Here is a 24,815-nt window from a genome sequence, read left to right as displayed (position 1 = left end):
CATCACAGGATGCTGGATAATAAATAAAAAGATGTCAAAGAACGGCAGACCTTAAATAAAATGACATCAGAGGATGATAGCTAAGAAAGGAAATGACATCACATTATGCTAGGTAAAAAGTAAGAGGACATTACAGGATGCTGAGTAATAACCAAAATGACATCACAAAATGCTGGATAAAAAATAAAAAGATGTCAAAGAACGGCAGACCTTAAATAAAATGACATCAGAGGATGATAGCTAAGAAAGGAAATGACATCACATTATGCAAGTTAATAAATAAGATGACATTACAGAATGCCGCATAAAAAATAAAAAGACGTCATTTAATGGTAGACCTGAAATAAAATGACATCAGAGGATGAGAGCTAAGAAAGTAAATGACTTCACATTAATCCAGGTGATAAGTAAGAGGAGAGTACAGAATGGTGGATAATAAACAAAATGACATCACAGGATGCTGGACAATAAATAAAAAGACGTCACAGAATGGTAGACCTTAAATAAAATGACATCAGACGATGAGAGCTAACAAAGGAAATGCCATCACATTATGCTTGGTAAAAAGTAAGAGGACATTACAGAATGCTGGGTAATAAAGAAAATGACATCACAGGATGCTGCATAATAAATAAGAAGACGTCACAGAATGGTAGACCTAAAATAAAATGACATCAGAGGATGAGAGTTGACAAAGGAAATGCCATGACATTATGCAAGGTAATAAATAAGATGACATTACAGGATGCCGCATAAAAAATAAAAAGACATCATTTAATGCTAGACCTGAAATAAAATGACATCAGAGGATGAGAGCTAACAAAGGAAATGACTTCACATTAAGCCAGGTGATAAGTAAGAGGACAGTACAGAATGGTGGATCATAAACAAAATGACATCACAGGATGCTGGACAATAAATAAAAAGACGTCACAGAATGGTAGACCTAAAATAAAATGACATCAGAGGATGAGAGTTGACAAAGGAAATGCCATCACATTATGCAAGGGAATAAATTAGATGATTTTACAGGATGCTGGGTAATAAGCAAAATGACATCACAATGCTGGATATTAAATAAAAAGACATCACAGAATGGCAGAGTTTAAATAAATTGACATGACAGGATGGTAGGTCACAAAGGAAATAAAATCACCGTACGATAGGTAGCAAATAACAGGATATGACAGGATGTGAAGTAATAAATAAAATGACATCACAAGATGCTGAATAAAGTACAAAAAAACATCACAGAATGGTTGACCTTAAATAACGTGACATCAGAAGATTGGAGCTAACAAGGGAAATGAGATCACATTATACTAGGTAATATGTAAGAGCACGTTACAGGATGCTGGGTAATAAAAAAAATGACATCACAGGATGCTGCATAACAAATAAAAAGACGTCACAGAATGGTACATCTTAAATGAAATGACATCAGAGGATGAGAGCTAACAAAGGAAATGCCATCACGTTATGCTAGGTAATAAATTAGATGACATTTCAGGATGCTGGGTAATAAATAGAATGACAGCACAGGATGTTGCAAAACAAATAAAAAGACGTCACAGACTGGTAGACCTAAAATGAAATGACATCAGAGGATGAGAGCTAACAAAGGAAATGCCATCACATTATGCAAGGTAATAAATTAGATGACATTACAGGATGATGGGTAAGAAACAAAGTGACATCTCAATGCTGGATAATAAAGAAAAAGACATCACAGAATGGTAGAGTTTAAATAAATTGACGTGACATGATGGTAGGTCACAAAGGAAATAACATCACAGTATGCTAGGTAGTAAATAACAGGACATGACAGGATGCGAAGTAATAAATAAAATGACATCACAGGATGCTGAATAAAGTATAAAAAAACATCACAGAATGGTAGACCTTGAATAACGTGACATCAGAGGATGGGAGCTACCAAGGGAAATGTGATCACATTATAATAGTTAAAAAGTAAGAGCACATTACACGATGCTGGGTAAAAATAAATGACATCACAGGATGCTGCATAACAAATGGAAAGACGTCACAGACTGGTAGACCTTAAATAAAATGACATCAGAGGATGAGAGCTAACAAAGGAAATGCCATCACATTATGCTGGGTAAAAAGTAAGATTACATTACAGAATGCTGGGTAATAAACCAAACGACATCACAGGATGCTGGATAATAAATAAAAAGACGTCACAGAATGGCAGAACTTAAACAAAATGACATCAGAAGATGAGAGCTAAGAAAGGAAATGACATCACATTATGCTAGGTAAAAAGTAAGAGGACATTACAGGATGCTGAGTAATAACCAAAATGACATCACAAAATGCTGGATAAAAAATAAAAAGATGTCAAAGAACGGCAGACCTTAAATAAAATGACATCAGAGGATGATAGCTAAGAAAGGAAATGACATCACATTATGCAAGTTAATAAATAAGATGACATTACAGAATGCCGCATAAAAAATAAAAAGACGTCATTTAATGGTAGACCTGAAATAAAATGACATCAGAGGATGAGAGCTAAGAAAGTAAATGACTTCACATTAATCCAGGTGATAAGTAAGAGGACAGTACAGAATGGTGGATAATAAACAAAATGACATCACAGGATGCTGGACAATAAATAAAAAGACGTCACAGAATGGTAGACCTTAAATAAAATGACATCAGACGATGAGAGCTAACAAAGGAAATGCCATCACATTATGCTTGGTAAAAAGTAAGAGGACATTACAGAATGCTGGGTAATAAAGAAAATGACATCACAGGATGCTGCATAATAAATAAGAAGACGTCACAGAATGGTAGACCTAAAATAAAATGACATCAGAGGATGAGAGTTGACAAAGGAAATGCCATCACATTATGCAAGGTAATAAATAAGATGACATTACAGGATGCCGCATAAAAAATAAAAAGACGTCATTTAATGCTAGACATGAAATAAAATGACATCAGAGGATGCGAGCTAACAAAGGAAATGACTTCACATTAAGCCAGGTGATAAGTAAGAGGACAGTACAGAATGGTGGATCATAAACAAAATGACATCACAGGATGCTGGACAATAAATAAAAAGACGTCACAGAATGGTAGACCTAAAATAAAATGACATCAGAGGATGAGAGTTGACAAAGGAAATGCCATCACATTATGCAAGGGAATAAATTAGATGATTTTACAGGATGCTGGGTAATAAGCAAAATGACATCACAATGCTGGATATTAAATAAAAAGACATCACAGAATGGCAGAGTTTAAATAAATTGACATGACAGGATGGTAGGTCACAAAGGAAATAAAATCACCGTACGATAGGTAGCAAATAACAGGATATGACAGGATGTGAAGTAATAAATAAAATGACATCACAAGATGCTGAATAAAGTACAAAAAAACATCACAGAATGGTTGACCTTAAATAACGTGACATCAGAAGATTGGAGCTAACAAGGGAAATGAGATCACATTATACTAGGTAATATGTAAGAGCACGTTACAGGATGCTGGGTAATAAAAAAAATGACATCACAGGATGCTGCATAACAAATAAAAAGACGTCACAGAATGGTACACCTTAAATGAAATGACATCAGAGGATGAGAGCTAACAAAGGAAATGCCATCACGTTATGCTAGGTAATAAATTAGATGACATTTCAGGATGCTGGGTAATAAACAAAATGACATCTCAGTGCTGTATAAGAAATAAAAAGACATCAAAGAATGGTAGATTTTAAATAAATTGACATGACCCGATGGTAAGTCAGAAAGGAAATAACATCACAGCATGCTAGGTAATAAATAACAGGACATGACAGGATGCGAAGTAATAAATGAAATGACATCACAGGATGCTGAATAAAGTATAAAAAACATCACAGAATGGTAGACCTTGAATAACGTGACATCAGAGGATGGGAGCTACCAAGGGAAATGTGATCACATTATAATAGGTAATAAGTAAGAGCACATTACACGATGCTGGGTAAAAATAAATGACATCACAGGATGCTGCATAACAAATGGAAAGACATCACAGACTGGTAGACCTTAAATAAAATGACATCAGAGGATGAGAGCTAACAAAGGAAATGCATCACATTATGCTAGGTAATAAATTAGATTACAATCCAGGATGCTGGGAAAGAAATAAAATGACATCACAGGATGTTGCATTATAAAAAAAGACGTCACAGTATGGGAGACCTAAAATGAAATGATATCAGAGGATGAGAGTTAACAAAGGAAATGCCTTCATATTATGCAAGGGAATAAATTAGATGACATTACAGGATGCTGGGTAATAAACAAAATGACATCTGAGTGCTGTATAAGAAATAAAAAGACATCAAAGAATGGTAGATTTTAAATAAATTGACATGACCCGATGGTAGGTCAGAAAGGAAATAACATCACAGCATGCTAGGTAATAAATAACAGGACATGACAGGATGCGAAGTAATAAATGAAATGACATCACAGGATGCTGAATAAAGTATAAAAAAACATCACAGAATGGTAGATATTAAATAAAGTGACATCAGAAAATGAGAACTAAAAAGGAAATGACTTCACATTATGCAAGGTAATATATTAGATGACATAACAGGTTGCTGGGTAAGAAATAAAATGACAACGCGGAATGATGGATAATAAATAAAAAGACATCACACAATGGCAGACCTTAAATAAATTGACATCAGAGGATAAGAGCTAAGAAAGGAAATGACATCACATTATGCAAGGTAATAAATTAGATGACATAACAGGATGCAGGGTAAGAAATAAAATGACAACACAGGATGATGGATAATAAATAAAAAGACGTCACTTAATGGTAGACCTTAAATAAAATGACATCAGAGGATGAGAGCAAAGAAAGGAAATGTCATCACATTACGCCAGGTAATAAGTAAGAAGACATTACAGGATGGTGGATAATAAACCAAATGACATCACAGGATGCTGGATAATAAATAAAAAGACGTCACAGAATGGTAGACCTTAAATAAAATGACATCAGTGGATGAGAGCTAAGAAAGGAAATGACCACATTATTTAAGGTAAAAAGTATGAGGACATTACAGAATGGTGGATAATAAACAAAATGACATCACAGGATGCTGGACAATAAATAAAAAGACGTCACAGAATGGTAGACTTTAAATAATATGACATCAGAGTATGAGAGCTGAGAAAGTTAATGACATCAGATTATGCTTGGTAAAAATAAGAGGACATGACAGAATGCTGGGTAATGAACAAAATGACATCACAGGCTGCTGGATAATAAATAAGCAGACGTCACAGAATGGTAGACCTAAAATAAAATGACATCAGAGGATGAGAGTTAACAAAGGAAATGCCATCACATTATGCAAGGGAACAAATTAGATGACATTACAGGATGCTGAGTAATAAATAGAATGACAGCACAGGATGTTGTAAAGCAAATAAAAAGACGTCACAGCATGGTAGACATAAAATGAAATGACATCAGAGGATGAGAGCTAACAAAGGAATTGCCATCACGTTATGCAAGGTAATAAATTAGATGACATTACAGGATGCTGGGTAAGAAAGAAAATGACATCTCAATGCTGGATAATAAATAAAAAGACATCACAGAATGGTAGAGTTTAAATAAATGTCGTGACATGATGGTAGGTCACAAAGCAAATAACATCACAGTATGCTAGGTAGTAAATAACAGGACATGACAGGATGCGAAGTAGTAAATAAAATGACATCACAGGCTGCTGAATAAAGTATAAAAAACATCACAGAATGGTAGACCTTGAATAACGTGACATCAGATGATTGGAGCTACCAAGAGAAATGAGATCACATTATAATAGGTAATAAGTAAGAGCACATTACAGGATGCTTGGTAAAAAAAAATGACATCACAGGATGCTGCATAACAAATAGAAAGACGTCACAGACTGGTAGACCTTAAATAAAATGACATCAGAGGATGAGAGCTAACAAAGGAAATGCCATCACATTATGCAAGTGAATAAATTAGATGATTTTACAGGATGCTGGGTAATAAGCAAAATGACATCACAATGCTGGATATTAAATAAAAAGACATCACAGAATGGCAGAGTTTAAATAAATTGACATGACAGGATGGTAGGTCACAAAGGAAATAAAATCACCGTACGATAGGTAGCAAATAACAGGATATGACAGGATGTGAAGTAATAAATAAAATGACATCACAAGATGCTGAATAAAGTACAAAAAAACATCACAGAATGGTTGACCTTAAATAACGTGACATCAGAAGATTGGAGCTAACAAGGGAAATGAGATCACATTATACTAGGTAATATGTAAGAGCACGTTACAGGATGCTGGGTAATAAAAAAAATGACATCACAGGATGCTGCATAACAAATAAAAAGACGTCACAGAATGGTACACCTTAAATGAAATGACATCAGAGGATGAGAGCTAACAAAGGAAATGCCATCACGTTATGCTAGGTAATAAATTAGATGACATTTCAGGATGCTGGGTAATAAACAAAATGACATCTCAGTGCTGTATAAGAAATAAAAAGACATCAAAGAATGGTAGATTTTAAATAAATTGACATGACCCGATGGTAAGTCAGAAAGGAAATAACATCACAGCATGCTAGGTAATAAATAACAGGACATGACAGGATGCGAAGTAATAAATGAAATGACATCACAGGATGCTGAATAAAGTATAAAAAACATCACAGAATGGTAGACCTTGAATAACGTGACATCAGAGGATGGGAGCTACCAAGGGAAATGTGATCACATTATAATAGGTAATAAGTAAGAGCACATTACACGATGCTGGGTAAAAATAAATGACATCACAGGATGCTGCATAACAAATGGAAAGACATCACAGACTGGTAGACCTTAAATAAAATGACATCAGAGGATGAGAGCTAACAAAGGAAATGCATCACATTATGCTAGGTAATAAATTAGATTACAATCCAGGATGCTGGGAAAGAAATAAAATGACATCACAGGATGTTGCATTATGAAAAAAGACGTCACACTATGGGAGACCTAAAATGAAATGATATCAGAGGATGAGAGTTAACAAAGGAAATGCCTTCATATTATGCAAGGGAATAAATTAGATGACATTACAGGATGCTGGGTAATAAACAAAATGACATCTGAGTGCTGTATAAGAAATAAAAAGACATCAAAGAATGGTAGATTTTAAATAAATTGACATGACCCGATGGTAGGTCAGAAAGGAAATAACATCACAGCATGCTAGGTAATAAATAACAGGACATGACAGGATGCGAAGTAATAAATGAAATGACATCACAGGATGCTGAATAAAGTATAAAAAAACATCACAGAATGGTAGATATTAAATAAAGTGACATCAGAAGATGAGAACTAAAAAGGAAATGACTTCACATTATGCAAGGTAATATATTAGATGACATAACAGGTTGCTGGGTAAGAAATAAAATGACAACGCGGAATGATGGATAATAAATAAAAAGACATCACACAATGGCAGACCTTAAATAAATTGACATCAGAGGATAAGAGCTAAGAAAGGAAATGACATCACATTATGCAAGGTAATAAATTAGATGACATAACAGGATGCAGGGTAAGAAATAAAATGACAACACAGGATGATGGATAATAAATAAAAAGACGTCACTTAATGGTAGACCTTAAATAAAATGACATCAGAGGATGAGAGCAAAGAAAGGAAATGTCATCACATTACGCCAGGTAATAAGTAAGAAGACATTACAGGATGGTGGATAATAAACCAAATGACATCACAGGATGCTGGATAATAAATAAAAAGACGTCACAGAATGGTAGACCTTAAATAAAATGACATCAGTGGATGAGAGCTAAGAAAGGAAATGACCACATTATTTAAGGTAAAAAGTATGAGGACATTACAGAATGGTGGATAATAAACAAAATGACATCACAGGATGCTGGACAATAAATAAAAAGACGTCACAGAATGGTAGACTTTAAATAATATGACATCAGAGTATGAGAGCTGAGAAAGTTAATGACATCAGATTATGCTTGGTAAAAATAAGAGGACATGACAGAATGCTGGGTAATGAACAAAATGACATCACAGGCTGCTGGATAATAAATAAGCAGACGTCACAGAATGGTAGACATAAAATAAAATGACATCAGAGGATGAGAGTTAACAAAGGAAATGCCATCACATTATGCAAGGGAACAAATTAGATGACATTACAGGATGCTGAGTAATAAATAGAATGACAGCACAGGATGTTGTAAAGCAAATAAAAAGACGTCACAGCATGGTAGACATAAAATGAAATGACATCAGAGGATGAGAGCTAACAAAGGAATTGCCATCACGTTATGCAAGGTAATAAATTAGATGACATTACAGGATGCTGGGTAAGAAAGAAAATGACATCTCAATGCTGGATAATAAATAAAAAGACATCACAGAATGGTAGAGTTTAAATAAATGTCGTGACATGATGGTAGGTCACAAAGCAAATAACATCACAGTATGCTAGGTAGTAAATAACAGGGCATGACAGGATGCGAAGTAGTAAATAAAATGACATCACAGGCTGCTGAATAAAGTATAAAAAACATCACAGAATGGTAGACCTTGAATAACGTGACATCAGATGATTGGAGCTACCAAGAGAAATGAGATCACATTATAATAGGTAATAAGTAAGAGCACATTACAGGATGCTTGGTAAAAAAAAATGACATCACAGGATGCTGCATAACAAATAGAAAGACGTCACAGACTGGTAGACCTTAAATAAAATGACATCAGAGGATGAGAGCTAACAAAGGAAATGCCATCACATTATGCTAGGTAATAAATTAGATTACATTCCAGGATGCTGGGAAAGAAATAAAATGACATCACAGGATGTTGCATAATAAAAATAAGACGTCACAGTATGGGAGACCTAAAATGAAATGATATCAGAGGATGAGAGCTAAAAAGGAAATGACTTCACATTATGCAAGGTAATATATTAGATAACATAACAGGATGCTGGGTAAGAAATTAAATGACAACACGGAATGATGGATAATAAATAAAAAGACATCACACAATGGCAGACCTTAAATAAATTGACATCAGAGGATAAGAGCTAAGAAAGGAAATGACATCACATTATGCAAGGTAATAAGTCAGATGTCATTACAGGATGATGGGTAAGAAATCACATGACAACACAGGATGATGGATAATAAATAAAAATACGTCACTTAATGGTAGACCTTAAATAAAATGACATCAGAGGATGAGAGCTAAGACAGGAAATGACAACACATTATGCTAGGTAAAAAGTGAGAGGACATTACAGGATGCTGGGTAATCACCAAAATGACATCACAGAATGCTGGATAAAAAATAAAAAGATGTCAAAGAAAGGTAGACCTTCAAAAAAATGACATCAGAGGATGACAGCTAAGAAAGGAAATGACATATCATTATGCAAGGTAATAAATAAGATGACATTTCAAGATGCTGGATAAAAAATAAAAAGACGTCATTTAATGGTAGACCTGAAGTAAAATGACATCAGAGGATGAGAGCTAAGAAAGTAAATGACTTCACATTAAGCCAGGTGATAAGTAAGAGGACATTACAGAATGGTGGATAATAAACAAAATGACATCACAGGATGCTGGACAATAAATAAAAAGACGTCAGAGAATGGTAGACCTTAAATAAAATGACATCAGAGGATGAGAGCTAACAAAGGAAATGCCATCACATTATGCTGGGTAAAAAGTAAGATTACATTACAGAATGCTGGGTAATAAACCAAACGACATCACAGGATGCTGGATAATAAATAAAAAGACGTCACAGAATGGCAGAACTTAAACAAAATGACATCAGAAGATGAGAGCTAAGAAAGGAAATGACATCACATTATGCTAGGTAAAAAGTAAGAGGACATTACAGGATGCTGAGTAATAACCAAAATGACATCACAAAATGCTGGATAAAAAATAAAAAGATGTCAAAGAACGGCAGACCTTAAATAAAATGACATCAGAGGATGATAGCTAAGAAAGGAAATGACATCACATTATGCAAGTTAATAAATAAGATGACATTACAGAATGCCGCATAAAAAATAAAAAGACGTCATTTAATGGTAGACCTGAAATAAAATGACATCAGAGGATGAGAGCTAAGAAAGTAAATGACTTCACATTAATCCAGGTGATAAGTAAGAGGACAGTACAGAATGGTGGATAATAAACAAAATGACATCACAGGATGCTGGACAATAAATAAAAAGACGTCACAGAATGGTAGACCTTAAATAAAATGACATCAGACGATGAGAGCTAACAAAGGAAATGCCATCACATTATGCTTGGTAAAAAGTAAGAGGACATTACAGAATGCTGGGTAATAAACAAAATGACATCACAGGATGCTGCATAATAAATAAGAAGACGTCACAGAATGGTAGACCTAAAATAAAATGACATCAGAGGATGAGAGTTGACAAAGGAAATGCCATCACATTATGCAAGGTAATAAATAAGATGACATTACAGGATGCCGCATAAAAAATAAAAAGACGTCATTTAATGCTAGACCTGAAATAAAATGACATCAGAGGATGAGAGCTAACAAAGGAAATGACTTCACATTAAGCCAGGTGATAAGTAAGAGGACAGTACAGAATGGTGGATCATAAACAAAATGACATCACAGGATGCTGGACAATAAATAAAACGACGTCACAGAATGGTAGACCTAAAATAAAATGACATCAGAGGATGAGAGTTGACAAAGGAAATGCCATCACATTATGCAAGGGAATAAATTAGATGACATTACAGGATGCTGGGTAATAAGCAAAGTGACATCACAATGCTGGATATTAAATAAAAAGACATCACAGAATGGCAGAGTTTAAATAAATTGACATGACAGGATGGTAGGTCACAAAGGAAATAAAATCACCGTATGATAGGTAGCAAATAACAGGATATGACAGGATGTGAAGTAATAAATAAAATGACATCACAAGATGCTGAATAAAGTACAAAAAAACATCACAGAATGGTTGACCTTAAATAACGTGACATCAGAAGATTGGAGCTAACAAGGGAAATGAGATCACATTATACTAGGTAATATGTAAGAGCACGTTACAGGATGCTGGGTAATAAAAAAAATGACATCACAGGATGCTGCATAACAAATAAAAAGACGTCACAGAATGGTACACCTTAAATGAAATGACATCAGAGGATGAGAGCTAACAAAGGAAATGCCATCACGTTATGCTAGGTAATAAATTAGATGACATTTCAGGATGCTGGGTAATAAATAGAATGACAGCACAGGATGTTGCAAAACAAATAAAAAGACGTCACAGACTGGTAGACCTAAAATGAAATGACATCAGAGGATGAGAGCTAACAAAGGAAATGCCATCACATTATGCAAGGTAATAAATTAGATGACATTACAGGATGCTGGGTAAGAAACAAAGTGACATCTCAATGCTGGATAATAAAGAAAAAGACATCACAGAATGGTAGAGTTTAAATAAATTGACGTGACATGATGGTAGGTCACAAAGGAAATAACATCACAGTATGCTAGGTAGTAAATAACAGGACATGACAGGATGCGAAGCAATAAATAAAATGACATCACAGGATGCTGAATAAAGTATAAAAAAACATCACAGAATGGTAGACCTTGAATAACGTGACATCAGAGGATGGGAGCTACCAAGGGAAATGTGATCACATTATAATAGGTAATAAGTAAGAGCACATTACACGATGCTGGGTAAAAATAAATGACATCACAGGATGCTGCATAACAAATGGAAAGACGTCACAGACTGGTAGACCTTAAATAAAATGACATCAGAGGATGAGAGCTAACAAAGGAAATGCATCACATTATGCTAGGTAATAAATTAGATTACAATCCAGGATGCTGGGAAAGAAATAAAATGACATCACAGGATGTTGCATTATAAAAAAAGACGTCACAGTATGGGAGACCTAAAATGAAATGATATCAGAGGATGAGAGTTAACAAAGGAAATGCCTTCATATTATGCAAGGGAATAAATTAGATGACATTACAGGATGCTGGGTAATAAACAAAATGACATCTGAGTGCTGTATAAGAAATAAAAAGACATCAAAGAATGGTAGATTTTAAATAAATTGACATGACCCGATGGTAGGTCAGAAAGGAAATAACATCACAGCATGCTAGGTAATAAATAACAGGACATGACAGGATGCGAAGTAATAAATGAAATGACATCACAGGATGCTGAATAAAGTATAAAAAAACATCACAGAATGGTAGATATTAAATAAAGTGACATCAGAAGATGAGAACTAAAAAGGAAATGACTTCACATTATGCAAGGTAATATATTAGATGACATAACAGGTTGCTGGGTAAGAAATAAAATGACAACGCGGAATGATGGATAATAAATAAAAAGACATCACACAATGGCAGACCTTAAATAAATTGACATCAGAGGATAAGAGCTAAGAAAGGAAATGACATCACATTATGCAAGGTAATAAATTAGATGACATAACAGGATGCAGGGTAAGAAATAAAATGACAACACAGGATGATGGATAATAAATAAAAAGACGTCACTTAATGGTAGACCTTAAATAAAATGACATCAGAGGATGAGAGCAAAGAAAGGAAATGTCATCACATTACGCCAGGTAATAAGTAAGAAGACATTACAGGATGGTGGATAATAAACCAAATGACATCACAGGATGCTGGATAATAAATAAAAAGACGTCACAGAATGGTAGACCTTAAATAAAATGACATCAGTGGATGAGAGCTAAGAAAGGAAATGACCACATTATTTAAGGTAAAAAGTATGAGGACATTACAGAATGGTGGATAATAAACAAAATGACATCACAGGATGCTGGACAATAAATAAAAAGACGTCACAGAATGGTAGACTTTAAATAATATGACATCAGAGTATGAGAGCTGAGAAAGTTAATGACATCAGATTATGCTTGGTAAAAATAAGAGGACATGACAGAATGCTGGGTAATGAACAAAATGACATCACAGGCTGCTGGATAATAAATAAGCAGACGTCACAGAATGGTAGACCTAAAATAAAATGACATCAGAGGATGAGAGTTAACAAAGGAAATGCCATCACATTATGCAAGGGAACAAATTAGATGACATTACAGGATGCTGAGTAATAAATAGAATGACAGCACAGGATGTTGTAAAGCAAATAAAAAGACGTCACAGCATGGTAGACATAAAATGAAATGACATCAGAGGATGAGAGCTAACAAAGGAATTGCCATCACGTTATGCAAGGTAATAAATTAGATGACATTACAGGATGCTGGGTAAGAAAGAAAATGACATCTCAATGCTGGATAATAAATAAAAAGACATCACAGAATGGTAGAGTTTAAATAAATGTCGTGACATGATGGTAGGTCACAAAGCAAATAACATCACAGTATGCTAGGTAGTAAATAACAGGACATGACAGGATGCGAAGTAGTAAATAAAATGACATCACAGGCTGCTGAATAAAGTATAAAAAACATCACAGAATGGTAGACCTTGAATAACGTGACATCAGATGATTGGAGCTACCAAGAGAAATGAGATCACATTATAATAGGTAATAAGTAAGAGCACATTACAGGATGCTTGGTAAAAAAAAATGACATCACAGGATGCTGCATAACAAATAGAAAGACGTCACAGACTGGTAGACCTTAAATAAAATGACATCAGAGGATGAGAGCTAACAAAGGAAATGCCATCACATTATGCTAGGTAATAAATTAGATTACATTCCAGGATGCTGGGAAAGAAATAAAATGACATCACAGGATGTTGCATAATAAAAATAAGACGTCACAGTATGGGAGACCTAAAATGAAATGATATCAGAGGATGAGAGCTAAAAAGGAAATGACTTCACATTATGCAAGGTAATATATTAGATAACATAACAGGATGCTGGGTAAGAAATTAAATGGCAACACGGAATGATGGATAATAAATAAAAAGACATCACACAATGGCAGACCTTAAATAAATTGACATCAGAGGATAAGAGCTAAGAAAGGAAATGACATCACATTATGCAAGGTAATAAGTCAGATGTCATTACAGGATGATGGGTAAGAAATCACATGACAACACAGGATGATGGATAATAAATAAAAATACGTCACTTAATGGTAGACCTTAAATAAAATGACATCAGAGGATGAGAGCTAAGACAGGAAATGACAACACATTATGCTAGGTAAAAAGTGAGAGGACATTACAGGATGCTGGGTAATCACCAAAATGACATCACAGAATGCTGGATAAAAAATAAAAAGATGTCAAAGAACGGTAGACCTTCAAAAAAATGACATCAGAGGATGACAGCTAAGAAAGGAAATGACATATCATTATGCAAGGTAATAAATAAGATGACATTTCAGGATGCTGGATAAAAAATAAAAAGACGTCATTTAATGGTAGACCTGAAGTAAAATGACATCAGAGGATGAGAGCTAAGAAAGTAAATGACTTCACATTAAGCCAGGTGATAAGTAAGAGGACATTACAGAATGGTGGATAATAAACAAAATGACATCACAGGATGCTGGACAATAAATAAAAAGGCGTCAGAGAATGGTAGACCTTAAATAAAATGACATCAGAGGATGAGAGCTAACAAAGGAAATGCCATCACATTATGCTGGGTAAAAAGTAAGATTACATTACAGAATGCTGGGTAATAAACCAAACGACATCACAGGATGCTGGATAATAAATAAAAAGACGTCACAGAATGGCAGAACTTAAACAAAATGACATCAGAAGATGAGAGCTAAGAAAGGAAATGACATCACATTATGCTAGGTAAAAAGTAAGAGGACATTACAGGATGCTGAGTAATAACCAAAATGACATCACAAAATGCTGGATAAAAAATAAAAAGATGTCAAAGAACGGCAGACCTTAAATAAAATGACATCAGAGGATGATAGCTAAGAAAGGAAATGACATCACATTATGCAAGTTAATAAATAAGATGACATTACAGAATGCCGCATAAAAAATAAAAAGACGTCATTTAATGGTAGACCTGAAATAAAATGACATCAGAGGATGAGAGCTAAGAAAGTAAATGACTTCACATTAATCCAGGTGATAAGTAAGAGGACAGTACAGAATGGTGGATAATAAACAAAATGACATCACAGGATGCTGGACAATAAATAAAAAGACGTCACAGAATGGTAGACCTTAAATAAAATGACATCAGACGATGAGAGCTAACAAAGGAAATGCCATCACATTATGCTTGGTAAAAAGTAAGAGGACATTACAGAATGCTGGGTAATAAAGAAAATGACATCACAGGATGCTGCATAATAAATAAGAAGACGTCACAGAATGGTAGGCCTAAAATAAAATGACATCAGAGGATGAGAGTTGACAAAGGAAATGCCATCACATTATGCAAGGTAATAAATAAGATGACATTACAGGATGCCGCATAAAAAATAAAAAGACGTCATTTAATGCTAGACCTGAAATAAAATGACATCAGAGGATGAGAGCTAACAAAGGAAATGACTTCACATTAAGCCAGGTGATAAGTAAGAGGACAGTACAGAATGGTGGATCATAAACAAAATGACATCACAGGATGCTGGACAATAAATAAAAAGACGTCACAGAATGGTAGACCTAAAATAAAATGACATCAGAGGATGAGAGTTGACAAAGGAAATGCCATCACATTATGCAAGGGAATAAATTAGATGATTTTACAGGATGCTGGGTAATAAGCAAAATGACATCACAATGCTGGATATTAAATAAAAAGACATCACAGAATGGCAGAGTTTAAATAAATTGACATGACAGGATGGTAGGTCACAAAGGAAATAAAATCACCGTACGATAGGTAGCAAATAACAGGATATGACAGGATGTGAAGTAATAAATAAAATGACATCACAAGATGCTGAATAAAGTACAAAAAAACATCACAGAATGGTTGACCTTAAATAACGTGACATCAGAAGATTGGAGCTAACAAGGGAAATGAGATCACATTATACTAGGTAATATGTAAGAGCACGTTACAGGATGCTGGGTAATAAAAAAAATGACATCACAGGATGCTGCATAACAAATAAAAAGACGTCACAGAATGGTACACCTTAAATGAAATGACATCAGAGGATGAGAGCAAACAAAGGAAATGCCATCACGTTATGCTAGGTAATAAATTAGATGACATTTCAGGATGCTGGGTAATAAATAGAATGACAGCACAGGATGTTGCAAAACAAATAAAAAGACGTCACAGACTGGTAGACCTAAAATGAAATGACATCAGAGGATGAGAGCTAACAAAGGAAATGCCATCACATTATGCAAGGTAATAAATTAGATGACATTACAGGATGCTGGGTAAGAAACAAAGTGACATCTCAATGCTGGATAATAAAGAAAAAGACATCACAGAATGGTAGAGTTTAAATAAATTGACGTGACATGATGGTAGGTCACAAAGGAAATAACATCACAGTATGCTAGGTAGTAAATAACAGGACATGACAGGATGCGAAGCAATAAATAAAATGACATCACAGGATGCTGAATAAAGTATAAAAAAACATCACAGAATGGTAGACCTTGAATAACGTGACATCAGAGGATGGGAGCTACCAAGGGAAATGTGATCACATTATAATAGGTAATAAGTAAGAGCACATTACACGATGCTGGGTAAAAATAAATGACATCACAGGATGCTGCATAACAAATGGAAAGACGTCACAGACTGGTAGACCTTAAATAAAATGACATCAGAGGATGAGAGCTAACAAAGGAAATGCATCACATTATGCTAGGTAATAAATTAGATTACAATCCAGGATGCTGGGAAAGAAATAAAATGACATCACAGGATGTTGCATTATAAAAAAAGACGTCACAGTATGGGAGACCTAAAATGAAATGATATCAGAGGATGAGAGTTAACAAAGGAAATGCCTTCATATTATGCAAGGGAATAAATTAGATGACATTACAGGATGCTGGGTAATAAACAAAATGACATCTGAGTGCTGTATAAGAAATAAAAAGACATCAAAGAATGGTAGATTTTAAATAAATTGACATGACCCGATGGTAGGTCAGAAAGGAAATAACATCACAGCATGCTAGGTAATAAATAACAGGACATGACAGGATGCGAAGTAATAAATGAAATGACATCACAGGATGCTGAATAAAGTATAAAAAAACATCACAGAATGGTAGATATTAAATAAAGTGACATCAGAAGATGAGAACTAAAAAGGAAATGACTTCACATTATGCAAGGTAATATATTAGATGACATAACAGGTTGCTGGGTAAGAAATAAAATGACAACGCGGAATGATGGATAATAAATAAAAAGACATCACACAATGGCAGACCTTAAATAAATTGACATCAGAGGATAAGAGCTAAGAAAGGAAATGACATCACATTATGCAAGGTAATAAATTAGATGACATAACAGGATGCAGGGTAAGAAATAAAATGACAACACAGGATGATGGATAATAAATAAAAAGACGTCACTTAATGGTAGACCTTAAATAAAATGACATCAGAGGATGAGAGCAAAGAAAGGAAATGTCATCACATTACGCCAGGTAATAAGTAAGAAGACATTACAGGATGGTGGATAATAAACCAAATGACATCACAGGATGCTGGATAATAAATAAAAAGACGTCACAGAATGGTAGACCTTAAATAAAATGACATCAGTGGATGAGAGCTAAGAAAGGAAATGACCACATTATTTAAGGTAAAAAGTATGAGGACATTACAGAATGGTGGATAATAAACAAAATGACATCACAGGATGCTGGACAATAAATAAAAAGACGTCACAGAATGGTAGACTTTAAATAATATGACATCAGAGTATGAGAGCTGAGAAAGTTAATGACATCAGATTATGCTTGGTAAAAATAAGAGGACATGACAGAATGCTGGGTAATGAACAAAATGACATCACAGGCTGCTGGATAATAAATAAGCAGACGTCACAGAATGGTAGACCTAAAATAAAATGACATCAGAGGATGAGAGTTAACAAAGGAAATGCCATCACATTATGCAAGGGAACAAATTAGATGACATTACAGGATGCTGAGTAATAAATAGAATGACAGCACAGGATGTTGTAAAGCAAATAAAAAGACGTCACAGCATGGTAGACATAAAATGAAATGACATCAGAGGATGAGAGCTAACAAAGGAATTGCCATCACGTTATGCAAGGTAATAAATTAGATGACATTACAGGATGCTGGGTAAGAAAGAAAATGACATCTCAATGCTGGATAATAAATAAAAAGACATCACAGAATGGTAGAGTTTAAATAAATGTCGTGACATGATGGTAGGTCACAAAGCAAATAACATCACAGTATGCTAGGTAGTAAATAACAGGACATGACAGGATGCGAAGTAGTAAATAAAATGACATCACAGGCTGCTGAATAAAGTATAAAAAACATCACAGAATGGTAGACCTTGAATAACGTGACATCAGATGATTGGAGCTACCAAGAGAAATGAGATCACATTATAATAGGTAATAAGTAAGAGCACATTACAGGATGCTTGGTAAAAAAAAATGACATCACAGGATGCTGCATAACAAATAGAAAGACGTCACAGACTGGTAGACCTTAAATAAAATGACATCAGAGGATGAGAGCTAACAAAGGAAATGCCATCACATTATGCTAGGTAATAAATTAGATTACATTCCAGGATGCTGGGAAAGAAATAAAATGACATCACAGGATGTTGCATAATAAAAATAAGACGTCACAGTATGGGAGACCTAAAATGAAATGATATCAGAGGATGAGAGCTAAAAAGGAAATGACTTCACATTATGCAAGGTAATATATTAGATAACATAACAGGATGCTGGGTAAGAAATTAAATGGCAACACGGAATGATGGATAATAAATAAAAAGACATCACACAATGGCAGACCTTAAATAAATTGACATCAGAGGATAAGAGCTAAGAAAGGAAATGACATCACATTATGCAAGGTAATAAGTCAGATGTCATTACAGGATGATGGGTAAGAAATCACATGACAACACAGGATGATGGATAATAAATAAAAATACGTCACTTAATGGTAGACCTTAAATAAAATGACATCAGAGGATGAGAGCTAAGACAGGAAATGACAACACATTATGCTAGGTAAAAAGTGAGAGGACATTACAGGATGCTGGGTAATCACCAAAATGACATCACAGAATGCTGGATAAAAAATAAAAAGATGTCAAAGAACGGTAGACCTTCAAAAAAATGACATCAGAGGATGACAGCTAAGAAAGGAAATGACATATCATTATGCAAGGTAATAAATAAGATGACATTTCAGGATGCTGGATAAAAAATAAAAAGACGTCATTTAATGGTAGACCTGAAGTAAAATGACATCAGAGGATGAGAGCTAAGAAAGTAAATGACTTCACATTAAGCCAGGTGATAAGTAAGAGGACATTACAGAATGGTGGATAATAAACAAAATGACATCACAGGATGCTGGACAATAAATAAAAAGGCGTCAGAGAATGGTAGACCTTAAATAAAATGACATCAGAGGATGAGAGCTAACAAAGGAAATGCCATCACATTATGCTGGGTAAAAAGTAAGATTACATTACAGAATGCTGGGTAATAAACCAAACGACATCACAGGATGCTGGATAATAAATAAAAAGACGTCACAGAATGGCAGAACTTAAACAAAATGACATCAGAAGATGAGAGCTAAGAAAGGAAATGACATCACATTATGCTAGGTAAAAAGTAAGAGGACATTACAGGATGCTGAGTAATAACCAAAATGACATCACAAAATGCTGGATAAAAAATAAAAAGATGTCAAAGAACGGCAGACCTTAAATAAAATGACATCAGAGGATGATAGCTAAGAAAGGAAATGACATCACATTATGCAAGTTAATAAATAAGATGACATTACAGAATGCCGCATAAAAAATAAAAAGACGTCATTTAATGGTAGACCTGAAATAAAATGACATCAGAGGATGAGAGCTAAGAAAGTAAATGACTTCACATTAATCCAGGTGATAAGTAAGAGGACAGTACAGAATGGTGGATAATAAACAAAATGACATCACAGGATGCTGGACAATAAATAAAAAGACGTCACAGAATGGTAGACCTTAAATAAAATGACATCAGACGATGAGAGCTAACAAAGGAAATGCCATCACATTATGCTTGGTAAAAAGTAAGAGGACATTACAGAATGCTGGGTAATAAAGAAAATGACATCACAGGATGCTGCATAATAAATAAGAAGACGTCACAGAATGGTAGGCCTAAAATAAAATGACATCAGAGGATGAGAGTTGACAAAGGAAATGCCATCACATTATGCAAGGTAATAAATAAGATGACATTACAGGATGCCGCATAAAAAATAAAAAGACGTCATTTAATGCTAGACCTGAAATAAAATGACATCAGAGGATGAGAGCTAACAAAGGAAATGACTTCACATTAAGCCAGGTGATAAGTAAGAGGACAGTACAGAATGGTGGATCATAAACAAAATGACATCACAGGATGCTGGACAATAAATAAAAAGACGTCACAGAATGGTAGACCTAAAATAAAATGACATCAGAGGATGAGAGTTGACAAAGGAAATGCCATCACATTATGCAAGGGAATAAATTAGATGATTTTACAGGATGCTGGGTAATAAGCAAAATGACATCACAATGCTGGATATTAAATAAAAAGACATCACAGAATGGCAGAGTTTAAATAAATTGACATGACAGGATGGTAGGTCACAAAGGAAATAAAATCACCGTACGATAGGTAGCAAATAACAGGATATGACAGGATGTGAAGTAATAAATAAAATGACATCACAAGATGCTGAATAAAGTACAAAAAAACATCACAGAATGGTTGACCTTAAATAACGTGACATCAGAAGATTGGAGCTAACAAGGGAAATGAGATCACATTATACTAGGTAATATGTAAGAGCACGTTACAGGATGCTGGGTAATAAAAAAAATGACATCACAGGATGCTGCATAACAAATAAAAAGACGTCACAGAATGGTACACCCTTAAATGAAATGACATCAGAGGATGAGAGCTAACAAAGGAAATGACATCACGTTATGCTAGGTAATAAATTAGATGACATTTCAGGATGCTGGGTAATAAATAGAATGACAGCACAGGATGTTGCAAAACAAATAAAAAGACGTCACAGACTGGTAGACCTAAAATGAAATGACATCAGAGGATGAGAGCTAACAAAGGAAATGCCATCACATTATGCAAGGTAATAAATTAGATGACATTACAGGATGCTGGGTAAGAAACAAAGTGACATCTCAATGCTGGATAATAAAGAAAAAGACATCACAGAATGGTAGAGTTTAAATAAATTGACGTGACATGATGGTAGGTCACAAAGGAAATAACATCACAGTACGCTAGGTAGTAAATAACAGGACATGACAGGATGCGAAGTAATAAATAAAATGACATCACAGGATGCTGAATAAAGTATAAAAAAACATCACAGAATGGTAGACCTTGAATAACGTGACATCAGAGGATGGGAGCTACCAAGGGAAATGTGATCACATTATAATAGGTAATAAGTAAGAGCACATTACACGATGCTGGGTAAAAATAAATGACATCACAGGATGCTGCATAACAAATGGAAAGACGTCACAGACTGGTAGACCTTAAATAAAATGACATCAGAGGATGAGAGCTAACAAAGGAAATGCATCACATTATGCTAGGTAATAAATTAGATTACAATCCAGGATGCTGGGAAAGAAATAAAATGACATCACAGGATGTTGCATTATAAAAAAAGACGTCACAGTATGGGAGACCTAAAATGAAATGATATCAGAGGATGAGAGTTAACAAAGGAAATGCCTTCATATTATGCAAGGGAATAAATTAGATGACATTACAGGATGCTGGGTAATAAACAAAATGACATCTGAGTGCTGTATAAGAAATAAAAAGACATCAAAGAATGGTAGATTTTAAATAAATTGACATGACCCGATGGTAGGTCAGAAAGGAAATAACATCACAGCATGCTAGGTAATAAATAACAGGACATGACAGGATGCGAAGTAATAAATGAAATGACATCACAGGATGCTGAATAAAGTATAAAAAAACATCACAGAATGGTAGATATTAAATAAAGTGACATCAGAAGATGAGAACTAAAAAGGAAATGACTTCACATTATGCAAGTTAATATATTAGATGACATAACAGGTTGCTGGGTAAGAAATAAAATGACAACACGGAATGATGGATAATAAATAAAAAGACATCACACAATGGCAGACCTTAAATAAATTGACATCAGAGGATAAGAGCTAAGAAAGGAAATGACATCACATTATGCAAGGTAATAAATTAGATGACATAACAGGATGCAGGGTAAGAAATAAAATGACAACACAGGATGATGGATAATAAATAAAAAGACGTCACTTAATGGTAGACCTTAAATAAAATGACATCAGAGGATGAGAGCAAAGAAAGGAAATGTCATCACATTACGCCAGGTAATAAGTAAGAAGACATTACAGGATGGTGGATAATAACCAAATGACATCACAGGATGCTGGATAATAAATAAAAAGACGTCACAGATTGGTAGACCTTAAATCAAATGACATCAGTGGATGAGAGCTAAGAAAGGAAATGACCACATTATTTAAGGTAAAAAGTATGAGGACATTACAGAATGGTGGATAATAAACAAAATGACATCACAGGATGCTGGACAATAAATAAAAAGACGTCACAGAATGGTAGACTTTAAATAATATGACATCAGAGTATGAGAGCTGAGAAAGTTAATGACATCAGATTATGCTTGGTAAAAATAAGAGGACATGACAGAATTCTGGGTAATGAACAAAATGACATCACAGGCTGCTGGATAATAAATAAGCAGACGTCACAGAATGGTAGACAAAAAATAAAATGACATCAGAGGATGAGAGTTAACAAAGGAAATGCCATCACATTATGCAAGGGAACAAATTAGATGACATTACAGGATGCTGAGTAATAAATAGAATGACAGCACAGGATGTTGTAAAGCAAATAAAAAGACGTCACAGCATGGTAGACATAAAATGAAATGACATCAGAGGATGAGAGCTAACAAAGGAATTGCCATCACGTTATGCAAGGTAATAAATTAGATGACATTACAGGATGCTGGGTAAGAAAGAAAATGACATCTCAATGCTGGATAATAAATAAAAAGACATCACAGAATGGTAGAGTTTAAATAAATGTCGTGACATGATGGTAGGTCACAAAGCAAATAACATCACAGTATGCTAGGTAGTAAATAACAGGACATGACAGGATGCGAAGTAGTAAATAAAATGACATCACAGGCTGCTGAATAAAGTATAAAAAACATCACAGAATGGTAGACCTTGAATAACGTGACATCAGATGATTGGAGCTACCAAGAGAAATGAGATCACATTATAATAGGTAATAAGTAAGAGCACATTACAGGATGCTTGGTAAAAAAAAATGACATCACAGGATGCTGCATAACAAATAGAAAGACGTCACAGACTGGTAGACCTTAAATAAAATGACATCAGAGGATGAGAGCTAACAAAGGAAATGCCATCACATTATGCTAGGTAATAAATTAGATTACATTCCAGGATGCTGGGAAAGAAATAAAATGACATCACAGGATGTTGCATAATAAAAATAAGACGTCACAGTATGGGAGACCTAAAATGAAATGATATCAGAGGATGAGAGCTAAAAAGGAAATGACTTCACATTATGCAAGGTAATATATTAGATAACATAACAGGATGCTGGGTAAGAAATTAAATGGCAACACGGAATGATGGATAATAAATAAAAAGACATCACACAATGGCAGACCTTAAATAAATTGACATCAGAGGATAAGAGCTAAGAAAGGAAATGACATCACATTATGCAAGGTAATAAGTCAGATGTCATTACAGGATGATGGGTAAGAAATCACATGACAACACAGGATGATGGATAATAAATAAAAATACGTCACTTAATGGTAGACCTTAAATAAAATGACATCAGAGGATGAGAGCTAAGACAGGAAATGACAACACATTATGCTAGGTAAAAAGTGAGAGGACATTACAGGATGCTGGGTAATCACCAAAATGACATCACAGAATGCTGGATAAAAAATAAAAAGATGTCAAAGAACGGCAGACCTTAAATAAAATGACATCAGAGGATGACAGCTAAGAAAGGAAATGACATATCATTATGCAAGGTAATAAATAAGATGACATTTCAGGATGCTGGATAAAAAAATAAAAAGACGTCATTTAATGGTAGACCTGAAGTAAAATGACATCAGAGGATGAGAGCTAAGAAAGTAAATGACTTCACATTAAGCCAGGTGATAAGTAAGAGGACATTACAGAATGGTGGATAATAAACAAAATGACATCACAGGATGCTGGACAATAAATAAAAAGACGTCAGAGAATGGTAGACCTTAAATTAAAATGACATCAGAGGATGAGAGCTAACAAAGGAAATGCCATCAC

This window comes from Notamacropus eugenii, chromosome X (genome assembly GCF_028372415.1).
Source record: "Notamacropus eugenii isolate mMacEug1 chromosome X, mMacEug1.pri_v2, whole genome shotgun sequence".
Taxonomy (NCBI): Eukaryota; Metazoa; Chordata; class Mammalia; order Diprotodontia; family Macropodidae; genus Notamacropus; species Notamacropus eugenii.
The sequence above is the reverse complement of the archived record's forward strand: the minus strand, read 5'-3'. Positions refer to the sequence as shown.